At 57.7% G+C, this 16042-nt stretch overlaps 1 protein-coding gene across 1 annotated transcript in view; it reads right to left on the reverse strand.

Moving 5' to 3' along the window:
- RTN4RL1 (reticulon 4 receptor like 1) overlaps nt 1-16042 on the reverse strand; it is a 29292-nt gene that overhangs the window by 12750 nt on the left and 500 nt on the right. The gene's annotated exons all lie outside the window — the stretch shown is intronic.

Raw genomic sequence — 16042 nt, forward strand, 5'->3', positions numbered from 1 at the left:
CTCCCACACCCAAAAAGGGCAGCAGCACCTTCCCCTGTGCCCTTGGTCTCCTCTCAGGGCCATGCCACGAGCCCTCCAAGTGAAAATCCCTGCAGATTCCAGCAAAACCCCATCCCCACTGGAGCCAGCATGCTGGGTCATGAGCACGGCTGCCTTTCAGAGACCTCTCCTGTGCTTTGCACTGAACTTTTTACCAGCTCATGAAAAAGGCAGCGATAAAAGCAGAGCAGTGTGAAGAGCTGAGCTGTGCCGGCCGGCCCTGGATGGCTTAATGAGCCGCGAGGAAATGCCATGTGCCCAGTTGGATATTGGGCATTGTCGCTCTCCCACACAGCTCTTGGGGTGTGTGGGGATGTGGGGGACCTGAGCACTGAGCAGCAAGTCTTTTTCACCCCCTGCAAACTGAATGTTTGGAGCAGTTGGGTGCTGGGAATTAATGCGCAAGCGACGAACGCGGTCAGGACACGGCGCTCTGCTAATATCCTGCTTTGTCTAGCTCCAGTGCCGGTATTCCATCCCAAAATATCCCCCTGAACATCCCTCTGGGAGTGGACTTTGTGGAGATGCTGCACATCCCCCAGCACCACGCAAATGCCTGCATTAAAAGCTTAATAAAAATAGCTTGATAACGGGATGTGTTCCCATCAGCGGCGGCTCTCGAGCCCGCCGCCGAGCCTGTGCCTCCAACACAGCAAGGCCAAGTAATTATGGGATGGGGCTGCAAGGTCCTGGCAGACTAATTTCTATTAATTACAGCCTGTGTAGGATCCTGTCACGGCGGAAAGGGGAGATGGGAAATCATTGCAGGGCCGGGAAGATGCTGAAGGTTGGTGGTGCCGAAACATCTGGGCTGGCCGCAGATGTTTGGTTTTGTATGGTGAGAAGCAACAGGTTGGGCTGGATGGAGTGATGGGGATGTTCTGCCCTCCTCCTCCTCGTGTTGTGTGGCTCGAATGCACGTTTTGCAAAGTTAAAACAAATCGCAAGGAGTGGAAATCAGCGGTTTTAAGGGAAAAGTAAAGAAAACAAAAATGAGATCTTGGCAGAAGGATAAAGGAAGGCAACTGAAATGCTCATTAAAACTGAGGGGCCCCACTTCCCTGTCCAAGTGGCCACATCTCTGGAGGTTCCCAGATCCTTTGAAATGCCTTGCAAGACAAAGTCTTTCATCCTACCTGATTCTGGGTAAATTCATGGACCCAGAAATTTTCCCTGGAAGCGTGAAAGACAGAACAACTCCATTCTGACTTTTCACTTCCCATCTGATCGCTGTTGATACAATTTATTCCTATGACAGCATCTGCTGCTTTCATGGGTTTTTTTATTCTGAAGTACAACTCGTCTTTGTTAGTCCCATTTTCGGGCCTTTCATCATTTGAGTCACAACATAAAAGGCATTTAAACACTCCTGCTTGGAAACCAGGCTGGCAGAGGGTGGGAGCAAGGAGATGCCGTGTCAGCCCAGCCCCAGCCCTCCTCTGGCATGGTTGTGGCACACACAAAAGGGTGTGCCGCAACCCTTTTGTGCTCCCATGTGCCTCCTGCCAAGGATGGCAGTGATGGGGATGCCGTGGCTCCATTTTGGAGTGATGCTGTGAAATCCAGATGTGCTTGGAGATGCAGAGCCCTGTACACCACACCTCTGTTAGGGCAGCATCTCTGCCAACTCCCACTGACCCAAGGAGTGTTTCCAGGGGTTCTGTGCCCTCCTCATCAGCCAAACCTCTCATTAGACAGCTCATTGCCTTTTGCTCTGCAGCTCCAGACCAGGCTGTGGTGCTCAGCTCTCCATGTAGCTGTGCTGGGGGGCTCTGCCACCCCTCAGTGCCACTGAGCTCACCAGGGACCATTGTCCCCAGCAGTGCCAGCAGATCCTGGCATCTGCCGGGCTGCTGGAGGCACTGGGGAGTTCAGAGCTACCCACAGAAAATTGGAGTCTAATAATAGCTGGTGGTGTTGCACCAGCAGAGAGCTGGAACAGCCTCGTCTGGCAGGGAGAGGCCACTGCTGGCTCCTGTGTGCTCAGCTGGAAGAACAACAACGCCTTTCCCCGGGCTGCTCCTCCCTGCAGCCCCTCCTGAGGCCCACAGACCTCTCCGCACACCCCAAGGATTCCCTGCCCCAGCAATGTGGCTCACACCACTCCCAAACCTCTCTGTGCACCCTCTGACAGGGTTTGGACAAGGTGGAAAAGCCACTGTGGGCACAGGACGGGCAGGACTCACCCACCACACCCCTGGGTGAGCGTCTCTGGGATGTGGTGGCCTCTCCCCCTCCTGCCTTAACTCCCCTGCTGTATTTTCCACTCCAGCAGGCATTGCTGGCACCTGAGCATCCTCCAGCAACATCCCTCCATCCCACCTGGTGTCTCTGATCCTGGATCCCTTCCCTCGTCCCCCGGCTCCCAGGGAAGGGAGCGCAGCTGGAAACTCTGCTGCTGCTTATTGGAATAACCTTTCAGGATTCATTTAGTGCCGCTTGCTTCCACCCCACCTTCCCACCGTCAGCACTTCACTAATTGCAGCTCTTAACTCCTTGTGCCCAGGTAGCCTGAGAGCAGCAGCTGCTGGCAGGAATGGGGTGCCTCTGTCCCCCATCTCTCTTTAGACAGGGTCAGCCTAGTGAAGCATGAGCACCACGCTCACCCCAGCCTGCCTGACCCCATTCCTGCTCCCAGCTCACCCCACAAGCTTCCCGCTCTGGGAAAAGGCCACAAATCCCAGGCAGAATCCCAGGCACCACCTGGGAGCATCAATCAGCGCTCGGCTGGGCAGGGAAGAGGCGGGAGATCCCGAGGGCTATGGGAGCACTGTCTGCCTGAGCCTTATTCAATTACGGCTCTCGAGTTCAGCCTGAGCCCGGCGCGGCGGGGACGGGGCTGCCAGGGGAGGGGGGTGGGCACAGCCCCCTAATTCAATCACAGGGCACAGCAATGGTGCGGCTGGTGGGGGAGAAGAGATCTCGCTGTCAACACAGGGAGGATGAGGCTTCCACAGCTTCCCTGGGTGGCTCTGCCCACTGACCCCTCACAGGTGCATTTACCAATGCGCCAGGAGTGGCTCTGTGTCACTGTTAAGGGCTGGGGTCTGGTCCTGTGCTGGTGCCACCACACAGCATTGCTCTGATCCAAGGCCACCTGCACTGAAATGTGGGATGTTGCCAGCTCTGCCGCCACGCAGCTTTCTGTGCAAAGAGAAAACGAGCCAAGAAACTACATTTTCAGGAAAACTGAGGTGTTTTTTACGTAAGTGCAAGAGCAGGGCAGGAGGAAGGTGAGATGCTGTTTCCCAGCTGACACCATGAGCCAGCGAGTGTGACTAAAACTTGGGAATGCTTTGCACAGGGCTTCAGGCACTGTGGTGAGGCACTGAAACCTCAGCAGCTGCTCAGGGAGATGAGGACAGAGGGACACAATCAGGTAGGAAAGAGAGCAGAGAGCTGGGAAGGCAGATGCTTTCCCTGAAAGCATTTCCAAGGTCAGCGCTCAAAAGTGGAGCAGAGCGAGGGTTTGGCTGAGGCAGGGGAGCGGGACCACGCAGGGATGCTCAGTGGGAGGCACAGCAACGCCCAGCTCCCAATTCCCCAGCCCAAGGAGGCCTCAGGGAGGCACCCAGACAAGGTCACGGTCCCAGCAGAGCAGCGAGGGAGCTCCGGCTGCGCCGGCTCTGCCTCCGCGGCAGCAAATCCAATCGTGGCCAATAACAGGGTGGAACAAAACCCAGCAATGCAATAAAACCTCCCGGCGCCTTGTTCACCTGCAGCCTGAGCAGCACAGGAGGTGGCACGGCCTCTGCGGGCAGCCTGGGGAGCCCAGCAAGGGCAGGCAGGGTTTGGGGTGGCCCTTGGTGAGCTCCCCACGGGTGACAGCTCATCCCACGAGGAGGGGGACGGGCGGATTTGTGAGCAGGGGAGAGCTGCTGATGCCTTGAGAAGCGGGGAGGTGAAATCCAATTGTGCAGCATGCACGGCTGCCATTAACCTGTCTGTGTACTCCCGTGGCCGCCCATCCCTCTCCGCCTGACAGCCAGGGCTGCCCCGGCTGCTGCAGCACACAGCCCTGCCTCAGGCTTCTCCCCAGTGCTTTCAGCTGCTTCCAAAATGGAGAGCTGGCTGAGCATCCCCTGGTGAACCGGGGAGAGGCAGAACTGATTCCTGGAGAAGGAGAAATGGTGGCGGCGTGCGATGGGCGGCTGCAGGAGGAGCTGCTGGGGCAAACCACAGCTCCAGACTGAGGCCAGAATGATAACAGCACCAAACTTCCTTGAAGGAGGGTCCTGAGGACATTCCTTGGGAATATCCCTTGGGTAGTATCATCTCCATCATCTCAACCTTTACATCTAGGGATCTTAATGGCAGCTTTTGGAAGCACAGATGGGATCGTGCCAGGGTTGCACGTTCCTGGGGGATGCAGCCAGGTGGGCATTAGAGGGGTCCATTTTTTCCTGCTGGCAGGGGGAAGAGGCAGGGTCTGGGCTCGCTTTGCTTAGCCCCACACTCCTCCTGGCCCACGGGGAGGCTGAGAGCAGGCTGGTGGAGATGGGAAGGGAGAGGAGGGCCGGGGAGCAGGGAGGAGGCGCAGCCAGCCCCGCCGACCGCCTCGCCTCCCTGCATCCCAGCTCCATTTGCAGATTTATTAAATCGAGAGCCAATTCCGACATAATTTCTTTCAAGCAGCTCCACCTCGCAGGTGTGCGGAATTTGTTTGAGATAAAGAAAACCATTACAGAGAGACAGCAATCTTCAAAGACCACCTCGGAGACCTGAGAGAAATAAAAACACTAGCCCGTGCAAATGTGCAATTAAGTTTCAGAATACTCCTGCTCCATGAAAAGCTCCGTCCCTGCAGAGAACAGGCCTTTAAGGCAATTTTCCCAAACCCTATTCAGCATTCACTCAAAAATGCCTTTTTAAAACAACATGTGATTTTTTTTTTCCCCTCCCTGCCTCACTCCTCCTCCTGCCTGCGCCTGCTCCATCACTTCCAGGTGGGACACAGAGAGCTCTGGTGGGGATGTGGTTCCTCCCCACTTGGAGGGGGACACAAAGCACAGGAAGGGTCCCATCCACACAGGCACAGCTCTGTCACAACCTCCAGTCATGTCAGATCCACAAACCAGGGATTTTTAGAGCTACTCTTGCTATTCAAGGAGACCATGACACCAGCATGGCCCCGCCTGGGGACAATCTGCCAACTATTCCCAGTTGAAGGATCTTCATATCCCTTATTCATGGGTCACTCTCTGCTTGGTGATTAATTAAAAATGCATAATTAACCTGTGGAACGCAGCGCTGCCATGAGGTATCGGGGAGGCCAGGAGCTTAGTGGGATTCGGGGGAGGATTATATGTTTAACTGGATAATGAGAACATCTGGTGGTACATTAACAGGGATGAAGGAGAATTAGGGAGAAGAGCTTGGCCAGCCACCAGCACAGGGTGCAGGAGGGTGACCACGGGGCTGGCTCAGGGAGGGCACTGCTGCTGCAGCCACAAGCCTGGCAGAGACACCAACACACCCCTGCGCCCTTGGCAAGTGTGATTTTGGGAATGAGGCAGTGACAGAGGTGTCACACAGGGCTGGTTTCCTTTGGGTTGGAGGTGGCTGCCTGGGACAGCAGGATGGTCACAGCACTGCCAATCCTTGCCACAACACCCAACCCAACAACACCTCTTGTCCATGGAGACCTGTGGCATGACTGTAATACCCTGATAAATCAGCCACAGTGGCCTCAAAAGCCCAGGAGAGCATCCATCAGCTGCAGCACTTGCTGCAGGTGACACCACGCCTGCGTGCGCGGCCATCCGTGCTGCTGGTGGCACGCCACCAAGAACGCAAGCAAAAGTGCAGGAGACACAAGAGCAAGCCTCAGACAACCTGGCCACGCAGGATATGCCATCCCAAGGGTGTGCAAGAGGCAGTACCTGGGGGTCTCCAGCTTCTGAACAACATGTGGCTCCCAGGACTGAGCCTGGCACACACCTTCTCCCTGCGGCAGCATCCCTCATCCACCCCAGGCTCCACACAGAATCACAGACACCACCCACTGTCCCCCTTGCACGGTGGGCACAGACCATGTGCCTTGCTCCACCTCTTTCCCCCAGCCTCAGAAGTTTTCTCCCTGGCAGGCACAGCCAGGGACTCCGAGAGCAAACTGCGGGCTGAGGACAGGATTACTAAATCCCTGTCAGCAAACAGGGCTCAAGCAGCTGCTCTTATGCATTGTAAATCTGCTGCTCCAACTGATGGTTGTGCAAGGCCTGGGAACCACAACATCTTGGGGTGAAAAGCACTGAGGGCTCTCAAAAATGTCCCCAAGAATTGGGGGGGATCCTCAGCTCTCCATCCCACTGCATCGCCAAAACTTGGAGAAGGAGGGAGAAGGAGCTCAGTGCTCCCTGCAAGAGTCTGGATGCTCTCCATGTCCACTCGGCAGAGGTGATGCCACCAAGACTGGGCAGCCAGAGGGGTTTTGGGTGTTGTGGCCCCTCCGGGCTCTCTGCCGCTCCCCTGGGACGAGGTGGCTGCAGCACATCGTGCTCAGCCTGCCGAGCACGGCCGGGGCCTGCTGGGCCGGGGTTAATCTCGTTGTCACACTTTCCCTCCTTCTTGCTGGCTCGGCGTGCTTTGACCCGCTGTGAAATTGTGGCCAACAGCTCTGAATATTTTAAGAGCAGCAATGCAGTGATGGCCGCGCACGGCGGAGCGGCAGCAAGGCAGGCCGGGAGCTGGGCTGGGCCCTCACCTCCCCCCCGCCACCACCAACCCATTAGCACAGTTCAGGGAAACCTAAAAAATTCAAAAGACACTGAAATATGCAGCATTTTTTGCTCTCCCTGGAAATGACGCGCTTCGCTTCCCAGATGCTCCCGAGCAGGACGTTGTAAATAAGAGGCTTTGTCACACACAGAGGGTGTTGCCACTGGGGCTGGGGGATGCTGCAGAGCCCAAATTGACACCCCAAAGCCTATCCTGGGGACAGAGCCACGCTTGGGGCTCGGATAAACCCGCACTGGCATCAATGCCCATCCTCACTAGCGCAGCCATTAAAGGAGATTCCCCTCTCCATCCTTGGCTCGGATAAACCCACACTGCCATCAATGCCCATCCTCACTAGGCAGTGCATTAAAGGAGATTCCCCTCTCCATCCTTGCCCTCTGCCCGCTGCTCCCTGCCCCTTTTCCCCCTCGGGGCATCCCCTCGGTGCCTCCTCCCCTCGGCCGGGCGGGACTCGGGTGCCGCAGGACCTGACGCAAACACCTGTCCTCAGCACTTCTGCTATCTGGGGCACAGCAGAGCAGCAGCGGCGAGGAATTAAAAAAAAAAAAAAAAAAAAAAAAAGAAAAAGAAAAAAAAAAAAAAAAGAAGGAGGTCTATTTGCATAAACCTTCCAAAAAAGAAGAGCTGCTGGAGCCTGAGTCTGGAGAGCTGGAATATCAGTCAGGGACCGCTGGAGCTGGTAGAAGGTGCAATAAGTATTTGGGAAGCGTCACCAGGACCTGGGCACGTTCTGCCACCAGGTCCCTGCACATCCCCAAAGTGCTGCCCCAGGGCTTGACACCCCATCTAGGAGTGACATTGGGACACTTTTGTATTCAGGTCTTAAGAGGGCAGATTAATCGCCATGTGCTGGGTCTGTCATGGGCAGGGATATATATTCTTCTCAGAATTTACAAGTAGTTCTGTCTGAGAAATAAACAAGTGGAGATAAAAATTACATTGTCACTGTGCAGGTGTGATGGATGGGCAGGACAAGCCCTGGGAGTGCCAGCAAGGTGCCACTGGTACAGGGAGTGTCACTGGCACCTGGGACAGCTGGAGATGCCAAAGGGACTCCAGGAAAGGCAGTGGGATGTACTCCACCAACCCCAGCCTGTTGTGCCTCTGTCCCAAAAGCCAGGAAAAGTGGGAACAGCCACCAAGGCCATCCCCAAGTGAGGGAGATGCCTGGAGAATGCAATGCTGGTGATGGTGACCAGGATGCAGCCATGGGAAGATGCCTGGAGCAAAGCAGTGACAGAGGAGGCTGCAGCCTGCAGGTCAGCTCCTTGTAAAAGCCTCTTGGGCTCTGTCTCAAGCCCCAAATCCTCCTCTCCTGTGTGTTTCCAAGGTCAGCAATGGGCAAAACAGCCAGCCACAGGATTCCCCAGGGATGTGAGGGAAGGATTGATGCAGTTTACACCAAGCCCCTTTCTCGTTTGGTTTCTCCTTCATCCTCCTCTGCTTCCCGAGGCTGCACTGCCTTGGCCCGGCTCGTCAGGGAGTGACAGAGCACATTGCCTGCTGGGGTCACTCCCTGGGGAGGGACAGCCATTGGCTCCCTCACAGTTTAAATCTGAATTCACACTGAAAGCACTGAAACAGCTCTGCGTGGATCCTCTTCCCAGCCTTGGGCATCCTGAGGAGTCATGACTCGGCTCAGCCTGCCGGGATGGAGATCCCAAAACCATCTGGGGACATCCAGCTGCCCCCAAGGCGGGTGCCTGGCTCCAGGCTGGCACCCAGCAGCTGGTCCAGCAACTGCCTTCAGTCTATTAATAAAGCTGGAGCAGCTGGTGGAGCATCCACCGCCAGTCCTCGGGATTTATCCACACCGCTCTGCCTTATCAGCCATGCTTTTCACAAGCACTTAAATTCAGGAGGAAAAGGAAAAAGTGAAATCAGATAGAAATGCAGGTCTGTTTGCTGTTTTCTCCAATGAAATGGTTCTGGGTAAACAGCAGACGCCTTTGATGAAATCCCAGCAGGCTTAAACAATAAAGCTGGTTACAAACTCAATCTGGCGCAGATATCAGATCTGAAATTGTTTCAAAAAACATGTCAACATTTTCTAATGCTGCTGCAAAACTTCCTCGGCACTTTGCCACAAGCTGCATCTGTGACGCAGGACCTGCGCCGCTGTCCCGGCTCCTGCTGCCACCGCTGCACCTGCCCTGCCCTGGCACCTCTGCAGCCTGCTCACAGGGACACCCTGGGCTGCAGGACGAGGCTCAGCAGCATCACCTGGGCTGCAGGAGATGCACATTCCCAGGAGATGCACGCTGGGGGTTGTGTTCCAGCTGTAAATGCAGCTCCCGTGCCCAGGCACGGCCTGGCTGAGGGTTTGCAGTGCTGGATGAGGGGCAGCAGGCAGCCTGGGCATTCCTCTCATCGCATCCCAGGGATGGAATTCAGCTCTGGGTTCATCCCAGGTGTTACCAGGGACGACTGAGCTTTCTGTGGAAAAGCAATTTGCAAAGCCTTGTGGTGGCAGAGGAGCAGGGCCTGGTGTTCCTCCTGGGTTCTGCCTCCTGTGTGCCACCTCTGCATCCTGCTGGGACACCAGGGCAGGATGGGGATGCAAGGGTCCAGCTTGGCAATGCCTGGCTGGGGGCAGAGCTTGGTCCCTCTCCTTGGCACAACAGGGGCCATGCAGTGCAGGGCAGCTGGGTCGGGGTGACAGGGAATCTGGCAGCTCCACCAGGGACCATCCAAACTCAGAAAACATGCAGAGCTAGAGGGCAATGAAGTATGTCCCGTGCTGGCATTGCCAGGAGCAGCCTGCCAGTTACCTGCACTTCCCAAACTCTGTCAGCACATGGGGGTCTCTGGAGGGCAGCAGGGGATGCAGCTGAGGGGGTGAGAAGATGAGCAGGAGGGGGAAAGACCTCATCCCACCACAAACACTGATTAAAAAGCCAGCTCCAGCTCCAAAGGTACTTGGCAGAGGGGGCTGCAGCCCCCAGGTCAGCTCCTTGTAAAAGCCTCTTGGGCTCTGTCTCAAGCCCCAAATCCTCCTCTCCTGTGTGTTTCCAAGGTCAGCAATGGGCAAAGCCTTCCCAAAGGCTCCCACCTCCATCCTTGAGGGATCTGCTCCCCGAGTGTGGGGTGAGACATACTCATCCCATGTGGGATCCAGCCCTACACAGACCCCATCCCACACCCCAAGGAAGCCCCCAGCCCACAGCTGATGCCTGCCACACCTCACGTCCCGTGTGGCTGTGATGGAGCAGCAGAACCATCCCTCCCACCACCGGGAATGACAAAGGGAACGCAGGAGAGGAAAAGCGGGGCGTGAGGAAGAGGATGGGGAGGATGGGCAGCCCTGGGGGGTGCAGGGGGCCAAGCCTGAGCCCCGGAGCAGCACGGGGGATGTGGCAGAGCTGACCCCTGTGCCGAGGTTGCCTCTGCCATCGATCCCTGTTGCACTCAGGCTCATTAGGGCCGGGGAGCTGCTGCGAGCGGCTGCTGCAGGAGACAGACGGGGGGAGCGCTCGCTGTGGCTCCCTGGATCGTATTAAATATTTACTTTGTTTTGTTTTGTTTTTCCCAGCTTATATTGATCAGAGATGGAGTGGGGAGGGGGGGCTGGGGGGAGCAAGGGGGTGCTGTTGGATGCCGGCAGGGAAAAGCAGAGGAAAGGACTGAGCTGGAAAACGGGGACAGAGCGCACCAGGGCGTTCCCAAGGGATTCAGGATTCACCTGCTCTCCCAAGGGACGCCCAGCGCTGCCACCCTGCAGAGATGCTCCCCTCAGAGCCATTCATCCCCTTCAGGGTCAGGATCATCACCAGCACACGGCATGAGGAGCAGTGGGGCAGCTCCCACTCCCCATCCCACACCAGCATCTCGAGGGACGCAGGATGGGGGGATACCCAAGGCAAAAATTCATCTCCTAGCTCGGGGTATCCCCCCAGCCCGGGCCGGGAGGAGCCCCCCGCACCCAGGCTGGGCCCCGGGAGCGGCCGCGCAGTCGGCACTGTTTCTATTTCGAGAGGAGCTCTACTGGAAAAGGAACAAAAGCCGAGCGAAGCTATAAATAGCCGCCTCCTCCTTCACACCAGCGCCTCCTCCGCCCCAGCATCCCGAGCAGGCCGGGGGGGTCCCGGAGCCCGGCCGGGGCTCAGCCCCACTGCCAAACCCCCTCCGCGTCTCGGAGCCAACATCTCCATCTGAAAACCAGGGGGAATAACGAGCCGGGGAATATCTGCCGGCTCTGAGCAGCGCTGTGCCAAGTTACCCAGAGCAGCGGCTCTGCCCAGCCACAGCCCCGTGCCCCGGGGGATTTGCCCTGCACCCAAAAGCACCCCGCGGGCACGGATTGCACCACCTGGGGATGCTCCTCTTGTCCCTGAGCCTGTCTGCGGCTGGCAGCGAGCAGGAAGAGCCGAGGAGCTCGGGTAGACCTACTTTCAAGGCTTTAATCCTTTTTGCTTAAAGAATCTTTTTTTTTTTTTTTTTTTTTTTTTTCCCTCTCTCCCCTCTCTTTCTTTCTTTTTTTTTTTTTTTTTTCCCCTTTCTTTTCCTTTCCTGCTCGGCAAAGATGGGGTCTGATCAGAGGAGACACGCAGGGAGCTGACAAGCTGCGGCATACGGAGAGAAAGGAGAAAGAAATACATATTTATTACCCTCAATTATTAAAAAATAGATAGCAGCAGATCTTAGGCCCTGGCAGAGGCACTGCAGAGTCGTTTGTCTGAGGACTATTTTGTTTTTTAAATTCCATTGAAATTATAATACGCCGGGGCTTGTTAGCACAAACACCCCGGCACATCCCTGCCGAGGGGGGATCATCCCAAGCCCCTCTGCCGGCTCGGGGGTGCCTCCCGCAGGGTGCCTGGCTCCAGCACCCGATGGGATGCCGGATTTGCAGGCAGCGGGGAAGGAGGGAGAGATGCTCAGGGATGCAGGAGCGGATGCATCCGGCAGCGTTTGTGCCCCTCTGCCTTCCCCCCGCGGGCATCAGGAGAGATGTGCCCGGTGCCAGCACGCACCAAACGCACACGGATGCCCGGCTGGGTGAAGGTCTCATGGACAAGACCCTCGCCCAGGTCACCTCGGGCCGAAAGCAGCCCGGTGACATTCTCGGGTGACATTCCCCGTGCCCAAGGACGGGCTGTGCGCCCCTCGGGTGGCACCGTGGGGGCCCCCGCGCTCACCGGGATGGGGTTTCCCCGAGCAAAGCGATGCAAACGCTGGTGCAAATGCAGCTGGAGGAGAAAAAAAAAATAAAAAAAAAAATAGAGAGCGGTTCCCAAGTGCGGCACACGGGGCTGGCGGAGCCGCTGGCACCTCCCCTCCGCTTGCAGGGCTGCTCCAAGAGGAGAGGAGCCCTGCCAGAGCAGCAGCAGCCAAATTCCCTCCCAGTAAACAGCGGCTGCATCCTCCCCGGGTGAGGATGGCGATGTCGGGACTTCGGGAGCACGTGGAGCGCCTCTGACACCCTCTGATCCCAGCACCGCTCCCTCTCCACACACAGGATCTGCTGGGACGTGCTGGATCTACACGGACCTGCTGTGCCATCACCTCTCCAGGGGCCGAATCCCCCCGGCCGCTTTTGGGCACTGTGAGCCAGCAGGGCGGTCACGGCTCTGCCGGCCCAGGCAGGAGCATCGCTAAAAGCTGCTCACCAAAGCTGGGCGGGCTCCAAGCTGCCGTGCCGGCTCCGAGCCGCTGTGCCAGCACCGCCGGGAAGCAAGCAGCCAGCGGGCACATATGCTGTTCAAAAGGAAAAGGAGCTTTCTACACCAAATGGAGCTTTTTCCGCTTAATAACCCCCAAATCCTAATCTGTGCAAAGAAGATTGCCCCCCGCATCTCCCCGTCCTGCATCTGCCGCTCGCCATGCCCGCACTTAACACCCCCATCAGCACATCAGGGAAAGCAGGAGAAAAACCAAAACCGGCCCTGGGGAAAGCAGGCGATGCCCAGGAATGGGCTCATCTCCTCTGTCGGCAGCGAGCCTTCACCATTTGTCATCAGTAAAAATAATACTCCTAAAAGTGTCCCCCCTCCGATTGCCGGGCTGTGGGTTTCCATGGAGATGCTGCTCCGCAGGGATGGCACGGGGGGATCGGTGGGATCGGCGCTTCCTCCCTTCGGGAGATGGGACGTGGTGCTGACATCGGGAGCGAGGACAGCGCCGGCCCTGCTGCTGGCACAGGATCCTGAGGCTGAGCCAGCTCTTTCCACCTTGGGCTCGAGCAGCCTCACCCAAAATAGCAGGGGAAGAGCAGCCTCGCAGGGGAGGACAGGGATGGTCCTGTATCCCAGCGGTGCTGCTGAGGCCGTGCCCTGCACCCTGCTCCTCCTCGCTGGCTCCCACCAGGATCCCCCTTGCTCCCGGCCCCGTGGCTCTCCCTGCAGCCTCCCACTTGTTGCAGCTGCTCCTAAATCAGATTTCAGCCTCCTCTGAATGAGGGCAGCACCTCACCCATCCCAACCTTCTGGGAACCAAACAGCATCCACCACTGCTGGGGTGTGGGTGCCCGAGCTGCTGCTGCTCCACCAAAGTGCTCTGCAAACATAATCTGCTCTTAATAACCCAAGGCTCTATTGATCGTGGCTGAACCCTGGAATTGCACTTGGCAAACAAAGCCCGAGTTTTTGGGCTGTTTGGGGGAGACTGGAGCGGCTCCCTGGGGTGGGGGTGAGTGGCAGTGTCACCCAGGGGTGCCCCAGTGTGGGACAGGTGACGTGGGGCTGAGGTGGCCGTGTCCTGGGTCACTCTCTGCGAGGGGGGCTTTGCCTCTACACTCCCTTGCCAGGAGCAGGGGACACCCCAGTGGGAGACAGCCCTGGTCACACCTGGCCACCACCACCACGTCCCTCCAGGCTCCCACACTCCCCTGCCTGGCTTTTGCCTTCAAACAAGATTTTGGCTCTTGCTGTCAAATCCCATCAGCAGTTTCCAGCAGCCCAAGCTCCTGCCCGGCCCCAAGGCAATGACATCCCACTCATGGCCTCATGCTGCACACCGTGGAGCCCCCCTGCCCCTGCTGCTGGCCTGTGCCACTGGCTCCAGCACTGCTTCAGGGCAAGATGGGTGTGAAATCACGCTGGAAAATGCATCTTTTCACATCTCCCCAGCAGGTTCACTGATGTTTTTAGGGCAGCGCTTCGAGGCCACCTGGAGTGTCACACACAGCTTCCAGCACTCAGATGGGACTGCAGGGCACTGGGTGTGGCATTTTAGGCAAAAAGGGGGAATAACATCCAGCCAAGCATGGCCATGGCTCTGACCCTGCCAGGCTCCACCAGTGCAGGTCACTGAGCAGCCACGGCTCCTCCACATCCTGAATCTGACTCCAGGTCCAGGCAGGCTGAGCTCTCCTTGCTCCCCCCAGCACCACCACAGGGACAGCCTGGGCCACATCCTGACCCCCTCCCTTGCTTCAGCGGGCACAGAGAGCTTGTGGCTTCCTATCAGCTCTTTATGAAATTAAACTTTTATAAGCAGAAAGGTTTCTGGGCTCTTGGATCCCTGGCGCAAGAACCGCAGTCCAGCCTGCGCCTGCACCCTGCCCACTGGCTGCTGCCCTGGCAGGCAGGGACGGAGGCTGGACACTCCACTGATGGCACGAGCGATGGAAGGGACAGGGATGTGGCTGCCCATGACCTTGGTGTCATCCTTGACCTGGAAATCTTCTCCTGCATCGCCAGCGTTGCGCTCCTGCCTGCGGCTGCCTGCGGCCAAGGCCGTGACACCCTCAGCCAGGATGGGGCTGCACCCACACTGTCACCCACTGCCACACACCAGTGACATCCCACCGCTCAGAACCCGCCCTGAACCCCACCAGTGACTGCGCAGATGAAGCTCACGGGGTGCAAGAGGCCCAAAATGCCCTCAGGAATGGCAGCACTCGCTCGGCCACGCTGCCACCATCCTGCTGCACACCGTGTGGCACTGGCCTGTGAAGCTGTCCCCTTGGAGGTATCAACCATGCACAGCTCCTGCTGCCTCCCTTGGAGGTGACAACCATGCACAGCTCCTGCTGCCTCAAGCCCTGCCATGGCCCCAGCCTCAAGCCTGGTCCGTGGCAGTGGGACATAGAAGGTGGTGGCAGTGCCACCATCAGCCCGCGCTGCCACCATCCTTGACAAAATCAGCCACCCCAGAGCCCCACAGAGGGGTTTGGCCCAGCCCCAGTGGCCCAGCAGCAGCTGTCCCCTTGTCCCCTTGCTCCACGTGTTGGATGTCCCCTCCACACCCTGCTTGGGGAAAATGCTGGGGACAGGGATGCCCTGCCCAGGGACACCTGGCCACGGTGAGGCAGGGAGGGGAGAACCTGTGGCAGGATGGAGGCCTCCTCTGCCTGCCTGTTGAATTATTCAGGAACGGTATTAACTTATAAATGAGTGTGTTTGACTGATTTTGTGGTTGATGTACAGATAAATTCTAATGAAAGACAGCTACAAGATTTTAAATTATTAATTAGACTGCCACTTAACAAAGCCTATTTGGCACTCTATTTCCTTGCTTAACAAGACAAAAAACTTTAAGAATAGGTTTTGCTTTAGCCCACAGGCTCTTCAATTTGCATTTTGTTTTTCTAGCTCCACAAATGAAAGCTGTAGATCTTGACCTTAACAGGCTACCCCTGGTGGGATGCAGCCCTGTCGGCAGCCTCGCCGCCTGCCTCCACCTCAGGCTCCCCATTTCCCAGCCCGGATGAAGCTTTTCCTCCAGCAGGGCTGGGAATCGAGGCTGGAAAGCAGGACAGCTCCAAAGGCTTGGGGATTGTTCTCAACTCATCCGCCGGGCTGGGTTAACACACCAAACAAAGCTGAGCCGGAGGAAGGAGCACCCGAGTGCGAGGCCACGCCGCCGCAAGGTGACATTTCCCCCAGCGGGAAAAGCCACCCGGGGGTGGCACAGGGGGCTCTGCCCCGCCCGGGGGGCTGCACCCCAGTGCCAGGGGCTGCACGCAGAGTGTTGGTACCTTCCCCTCTGCCCGAGCCTCGTCGCAGAGAGGGGCATGTGCTGCCGCTGGCGAGGGCCGGGCCTGGGGCTGTGCTGTCGCCCCCTCCCCGGGGCACGGGACAGCACTGGGGGTCCAGCCGGGTCCCCCCCAATGTCACCGCTGTCCCCAGCATCTCCCGGCACCGGCCCCGGTGCAGCGGGACCGGGGGTGCTGCCCCCCCCTCCCCACCGTCCCGGACCCCCCGGGAGGGCCGGCGGCTGCCCCGGCCGTGATGTCACAACGCTCCCCGATGATGTCCCAGGCGGTTGCCATGGAAATCGCGTGATGTCACAGCGGAGCGATTCTCCTCGGGGGGGGCCGAAC

This window comes from Melospiza georgiana, chromosome 19 (genome assembly GCF_028018845.1).
Source record: "Melospiza georgiana isolate bMelGeo1 chromosome 19, bMelGeo1.pri, whole genome shotgun sequence".
NCBI classification, from domain to species: domain Eukaryota; kingdom Metazoa; phylum Chordata; class Aves; order Passeriformes; family Passerellidae; genus Melospiza; species Melospiza georgiana.